At 37.5% G+C, this 5,000-nt stretch overlaps 5 non-coding genes and 17 pseudogenes across 5 annotated transcripts in view; all 22 read right to left on the bottom strand.

The window, feature by feature from the left end:
- The window catches only part of LOC148487452 (5S ribosomal RNA), a 119-nt gene extending 101 nt beyond the window's left edge, over nt 1-18 (bottom strand). Inside the window, exon 1 of the ribosomal RNA XR_015871228.1 lies at nt 1-18. This exon is cut by the window's left edge and continues 101 nt beyond it. This is a non-coding gene — a ribosomal RNA (5S ribosomal RNA).
- Nucleotides 19-134: 116 nt separating this feature from the next.
- On the bottom strand, nt 135-253 carry LOC148487451 (5S ribosomal RNA; annotated as a pseudogene).
- A 116-nt stretch (nt 254-369) lies between these two features.
- Nucleotides 370-488, bottom strand: LOC148487450 (5S ribosomal RNA). Its single transcript, XR_015871105.1, has one exon. It is a non-coding gene; the product is annotated as a 5S ribosomal RNA (ribosomal RNA).
- Nucleotides 489-604: 116 nt separating this feature from the next.
- Nucleotides 605-723, bottom strand: LOC148487449 (5S ribosomal RNA; annotated as a pseudogene).
- Nucleotides 724-839: 116 nt separating this feature from the next.
- Nucleotides 840-958, bottom strand: LOC148487448 (5S ribosomal RNA; annotated as a pseudogene).
- A 116-nt stretch (nt 959-1,074) lies between these two features.
- LOC148487447 (5S ribosomal RNA) lies at nt 1,075-1,193 on the bottom strand (annotated as a pseudogene).
- A 116-nt stretch (nt 1,194-1,309) lies between these two features.
- On the bottom strand, nt 1,310-1,428 carry LOC148487446 (5S ribosomal RNA; annotated as a pseudogene).
- A 116-nt stretch (nt 1,429-1,544) lies between these two features.
- On the bottom strand, nt 1,545-1,663 carry LOC148487445 (5S ribosomal RNA; annotated as a pseudogene).
- Nucleotides 1,664-1,779: 116 nt separating this feature from the next.
- LOC148487444 (5S ribosomal RNA) lies at nt 1,780-1,898 on the bottom strand. Its single transcript, XR_015871114.1, has one exon. It is a non-coding gene; the product is annotated as a 5S ribosomal RNA (ribosomal RNA).
- A 116-nt stretch (nt 1,899-2,014) lies between these two features.
- Nucleotides 2,015-2,133, bottom strand: LOC148487443 (5S ribosomal RNA; annotated as a pseudogene).
- Nucleotides 2,134-2,248: 115 nt separating this feature from the next.
- Nucleotides 2,249-2,367, bottom strand: LOC148487442 (5S ribosomal RNA; annotated as a pseudogene).
- A 116-nt stretch (nt 2,368-2,483) lies between these two features.
- Nucleotides 2,484-2,602, bottom strand: LOC148487441 (5S ribosomal RNA; annotated as a pseudogene).
- A 116-nt stretch (nt 2,603-2,718) lies between these two features.
- LOC148487440 (5S ribosomal RNA) lies at nt 2,719-2,837 on the bottom strand (annotated as a pseudogene).
- Nucleotides 2,838-2,953: 116 nt separating this feature from the next.
- LOC148487439 (5S ribosomal RNA) lies at nt 2,954-3,072 on the bottom strand (annotated as a pseudogene).
- Nucleotides 3,073-3,188: 116 nt separating this feature from the next.
- LOC148487438 (5S ribosomal RNA) lies at nt 3,189-3,307 on the bottom strand. Its single transcript, XR_015871104.1, has one exon. It is a non-coding gene; the product is annotated as a 5S ribosomal RNA (ribosomal RNA).
- A 117-nt stretch (nt 3,308-3,424) lies between these two features.
- Nucleotides 3,425-3,543, bottom strand: LOC148487437 (5S ribosomal RNA; annotated as a pseudogene).
- A 116-nt stretch (nt 3,544-3,659) lies between these two features.
- LOC148487436 (5S ribosomal RNA) lies at nt 3,660-3,778 on the bottom strand (annotated as a pseudogene).
- Nucleotides 3,779-3,894: 116 nt separating this feature from the next.
- Nucleotides 3,895-4,013, bottom strand: LOC148487435 (5S ribosomal RNA; annotated as a pseudogene).
- A 116-nt stretch (nt 4,014-4,129) lies between these two features.
- Nucleotides 4,130-4,248, bottom strand: LOC148487434 (5S ribosomal RNA; annotated as a pseudogene).
- Nucleotides 4,249-4,364: 116 nt separating this feature from the next.
- Nucleotides 4,365-4,484, bottom strand: LOC148487433 (5S ribosomal RNA; annotated as a pseudogene).
- A 116-nt stretch (nt 4,485-4,600) lies between these two features.
- On the bottom strand, nt 4,601-4,719 carry LOC148487432 (5S ribosomal RNA; annotated as a pseudogene).
- Nucleotides 4,720-4,835: 116 nt separating this feature from the next.
- On the bottom strand, nt 4,836-4,954 carry LOC148487431 (5S ribosomal RNA). Its single transcript, XR_015871227.1, has one exon. It is a non-coding gene; the product is annotated as a 5S ribosomal RNA (ribosomal RNA).
- Nucleotides 4,955-5,000: the final 46 nt, after the last annotated feature.

The following is a 5,000-nucleotide window of genomic DNA, read 5'->3' as shown; positions in this document are numbered from 1 at the left end:
TGTGGTTTGGCTGTAGGTGCTCAAAAGCATTAACTTTAGACCTCTATTACTTCTTAACTCAAGTAAATTCATTGATAAGTTGAAAAAATTAAATGTAAAATGTAATAGAAAAGACTGTTATGGCAGTATAAAATTACCTACAGCACCTGGGATTCCTAGGTGGTCTCCCATCCAAGTACTAACCAGGCCCAACACTGCATAGCTTCCAAGATCAGACAAGATTGGGAATGTCCAGTGTGGTTTGGCTGTAGGTGCTCAAAAACATTAACTTTAGACCTCTTTTATTTCTTTACTCAAGTAAATTCATTGATAAGTTGAAAAAATTAAATGTAAAATGTAATAGAAAAGAATGTTATGGCTGCATAAAATTACCTACAGCACCTGGTATTCCCAGGTGGTCTCCCATCCAAGTACTAACCAGGCCCAACACTGCATAATTTCCAAGATCAGACGAGATTGGGCATGTCCAGTGTGGTTTGGCTGTAGCTGCTCAAAAGCATTAACTTTAGACCTCTATTACTTCTTAACTCAAGTAAATTCATTGATAAGTTGAAAAAATTAAATGTAAAATGTAATAGAAAAGACTGTTATGGCAGTATAAAATTACCTACAGCACCTGGGATTCCAAGGTGGTCTCCCATCCAAGTACTAACCAGGCCCAACACTGCATAATTTCCAAGATCAGACGAGATTGGGCATGTCCAGTGTGGTTTGGCTGTAGCTGCTCAAAAGCATTAACTTTAGACCTCTATTACTTCTTAACTCAAGTAAATTCATTGATAAGTTGAAAAAATTAAATGTAAAATGTAATAGAAAAGACTGTTATGGCAGTATAAAATTACCTACAGCACCTGGGATTCCAAGGTGGTCTCCCATCCAAGTACTAACCAGTCCCAACACTGCATAGCTTCCAAGATCAGACGACATTGGGCATGTCCAGTGTGGTTTGGCTGTAGGTGCTCAAAAACATTAACTTTAGACCTCTATTACTTCTTTACTCAAGTAAATTCATTGATAATTTGAAAAAATTAAATGTAAAATGTAATAGAAAAGAATGTTATGGCAGTATAAAATTATCTACTGCACCTGGTTTTCCCAGGAGGTCTCCCATCCAAGTACTGAACAGGCCCAACACTGCATAGCTACCAAGATCAGATGAGATTGGGCATGTCCAGTGTGGATAGGCTGTAGGTGCTCAAAAGAATTAACTTTAGACCTCTATTACTTCTTAACTCAAGGAAATTCATTGACAAGTTGAAAAAATTAAATGTAAAATGTTCTAGAAAAGAACGTTATGGCAGTATAAAATTACCTACAGCACCTGGTATTCCCAGGTGGTCTCCCTCTCAAGTACTAACCAGGCCCAACACTGCATAACTTCGAAGATCAGACGAGATTGTGCATGTCCAGTGTGGTTTGGCTGTAGGTGCTCAAAAGCATTAACTTTAGACCTCTATTACTTCTTAACTCAAGTAAATTAATTGATAAGTTGAAAAAATTAAATGTAAAATGTAATAGAAAAGACTGTTATGGCAGTATAAAATTACCTACAGCACCTGGGATTCCTAGGTGGTATCCCATCCAAGTACTAACCAGGCCCAACACTGCATAGCTTCCAAGATCAGACAAGATTGGGAATGTCCAGTGTGGTTTGGCTGTAGGTGCTCAAAAACATTAACTTTAGACCTCTTTTATTTCTTTACTCAAGTAAATTCATTGATAAGTTGAAAAAATTAAATGTAAAATGTAATAGAAAAGAATGTTATGGCTGCATAAAATTACCTACAGCACCTGGTATTCCCAGGTGGTCTCCCATCCAAGTACTAACCAGGCCCAAAACTGCATAATTTCCAAGATCAGACGAGATTGGGCATGTCCAGTGTGGTTTGGCTGTAGGTGCTCAAAAACATTAACTTTAGACCTCTATTACTTCTTAACTCAAGGAAATTCATTGATAAGTTGAATAAATTAAATGTAAAATGTAATAGAAAAGAATGTTATAGCAGTATAAAATTACCTACTGCTCCTGGTTTTCCCAGGTTGTCTCCCATCCAAGTACTGACCAGGCCCAACACTGCATAGCTACCAAGATCAGATGAGATTGGGCATGTCCAGTGTGGATTGGCTGTTGGTGCTCAAAAGCATTAACTTTAGACCTCTTTTACTTCTTAACTCAAGTAAATTCATTGTTAATTGAAAAAATTAAATGTAAAATGTAATAGAAAAGAATGTTTTGGCTGTGTAAAATTACCTACAGCACCTGGTATTCCCAGGTGGTCTCCCAACCAAGTACAAACCAGTCCCAACACTGCGTAGCTTCCAAGATCTGACGAGATTGGGCATGTCCAGTATGGTTTGGCTGTAGGTGCTCATAAACATTAACTTTAGACCTCTTTTACTTCTTAACTAAAGTAAATTCATTGATAAGTTGAAAAAATTTAATGTAAAATGTAATAGAAAAGAATGTATTGGCTGTATAAAATTACCTACAGCACCTGGTATTCCCAGGTGGTCTCCCATCCAAGTACAAACCAGGCCCAACACTGCATAACTTCGAAGATCAGACGAGATTGTGCATGTCCAGTGAGGTTTGGCTATAGGCGCTCAAAAACATTAACTTTAGACCTCTTTTACTTCTTAACTAAAGTAAATTCATTGATAAGTTGAAAAAATTTAATGTAAAATGTAATAGAAAAGAATGTTATGGCTATATAAAATTACCTACAGCACCTGGTATTCCCAGGTGGTCTCCCGTCCAAGTACTAACCAGGCCCAACACTGCATAGCTTCCAAGATCAGACGAGATTGGGCATGTCCAGTGTGGTTTGGCTGTAGGTGCTCAAAAGCATTAACTTTAGACCTCTATTACTTCTTAACTCAAGTAAATTCATTGATAAGTTGAAAAAATTAAATGTAAAATGTAATAGAAAAGACTGTTATGGCAGTATAAAATTACCTACAGCACCTGGGATTCCTAGGTGGTATCCCATCCAAGTACTAACCAGGCCCAACACTGCATAGCTTCCAAGATCAGACAAGATTGGGAATGTCCAGTGTGGTTTGGCTGTAGGTGCTCAAAAACATTAACTTTAGACCTCTTTTATTTCTTTACTCAAGTAAATTCATTGATAAGTTGAAAAAATTAAATGTAAAATGTAATAGAAAAGAATGTTATGGCTGCATAAAATTACCTACAGCACCTGGTATTCCCAGGTGGTCTCCCATCCAAGTACTAACCAGGCCCAACACTGCATAATTTCCAAGATCAGACGAGATTGGGCATGTCCAGTGTGGTTTGGCTGTAGCTGCTCAAAAGCATTAACTTTAGACCTCTATTACTTCTTAACTCAAGTAAATTCATTGATAAGTTGAAAAAATTAAATGTAAAATGTAATAGAAAAGACTGTTATGGCAGTACAAAAATTACCTACAGCACCTGGGATTCCTAGGTGGTCTCCCATCCAAGTACTAACCAGGCCCAACACTGCATAGCTTCCAAGATCAGATGAGATTGGGAATGTCCAGTGTGGTTTGGCTGTAGATGCTCAAAAACATTAACTTTAGACCTCTTTTATTTCTTTACTCAAGTAAATTCATTGATAAGTTGAAAAAATTAAATGTAAAATGTAATAGAAAAGAATGTTATGGCTGCATAAAATTACCTATAGCACCTGGTATTCCCAGGTGGTCTCCCATCCAAGTACTAACCAGGCCCAACACTGCATAAATTCCAAGATCAGACGAGATTGGGCATGTCCAGTGTGGTTTGGCTGTAGGTGCTCAAAAACATTAACTTTAGACCTCTATTACTTCTTAACTCAAGGAAATTCATTGATAAGTTGAATAAATTAAATGTAAAATGTAATAGAAAAGAATGTTATAGCATTATAAAATTACCTACTGCACCTGGTTTTCCCAGGTGGTCTCCCATCCAAGTACTGACCTGGCCCAACACTGCATAGCTACCAAGATCAGATGAGATTGGGCATGTCCAGTGTGGATTGGCTGTAGGTGCTCAAAAGCATTAACTTTAGACCTCTTTTACTTCTTAACTCAAGGAAATTCATTGATAAATTGAAAAAATTAAATGTAAAATGTAATAGAAAAGAATGTTTTTGCTGTGTAAAATTACCTACAGCACCTGGTATTCCCAGGTGGTCTCCCAACCAAGTACAAACCAGTCCCAACACAGCATAGCTTCCAAGATCAGATGAGATTGGGCATGTCCAGTGTGGTTTGGCTGTAGGTGCTCAAAAGTATTAAATTTAGACCTCTAATACTTCTTAACTCAAGGAAATTCATTGATAAGTTGAAAAAATTAAATGTAAAATGTAACAGAAAAGAATGTTATGGCTATATAAAATTACATACAGCACCTGGTAATCCCAGGTGGTCTCCCGTCCAAGTACTAACCAGGCCCAACACTGCATAGCTTCCAAGAATCAGACGAGATTGGGCATGTCCAGTGTGGTTTGACTGTAGGTGCTCAAAAACTTTAACTTTAGACCTCTATTACTTCTTAACTCAAGGAAATTCATTGACAAGTTGAAAAAATTAAATGTAAAATGTTCTAGAAAAGAACGTTATGGCAGTATAAAATTACCTACAGCACCTGGTATTCCCAGGTGGTCTCCCACTCAAGTACTAACCAGGCCCAACACTGCATAACTTCGAAGATCAGACGAGATTGTGCATGTCCAGTGAGGTTTGGCTATAGGCGCTCAAAAACATTAACTTTAGACCTCTTTTACTTCTTAACTAAAGTAAATTCATTGATAAGTTGAAAAAATTTAATGTAAAATGTAATAGAAAAGAATGTTATGGCTATATAAAATTACCTACAGCACCTGGTATTCCCAGGTGGTCTCCCGTCCAAGTACTAACCAGGCCCAACACTGCATAGCTTCCAAGTTCAGACGAGATTGGGCATGTCCAGTGTGGTTTGGCTGTAGGTGCTCAAAAGCATTAACTTTAGACCTCTATTACTTCTTAACTCAAGT

This window comes from Taudactylus pleione, unplaced genomic scaffold (assembly GCF_031769625.1).
Source record: "Taudactylus pleione unplaced genomic scaffold, aTauple2 ptg000550l, whole genome shotgun sequence".
Lineage (NCBI taxonomy): Eukaryota > Metazoa > Chordata > Amphibia > Anura > Myobatrachidae > Taudactylus > Taudactylus pleione.
This window is presented reverse-complemented; position numbering and strand designations above follow the sequence as displayed.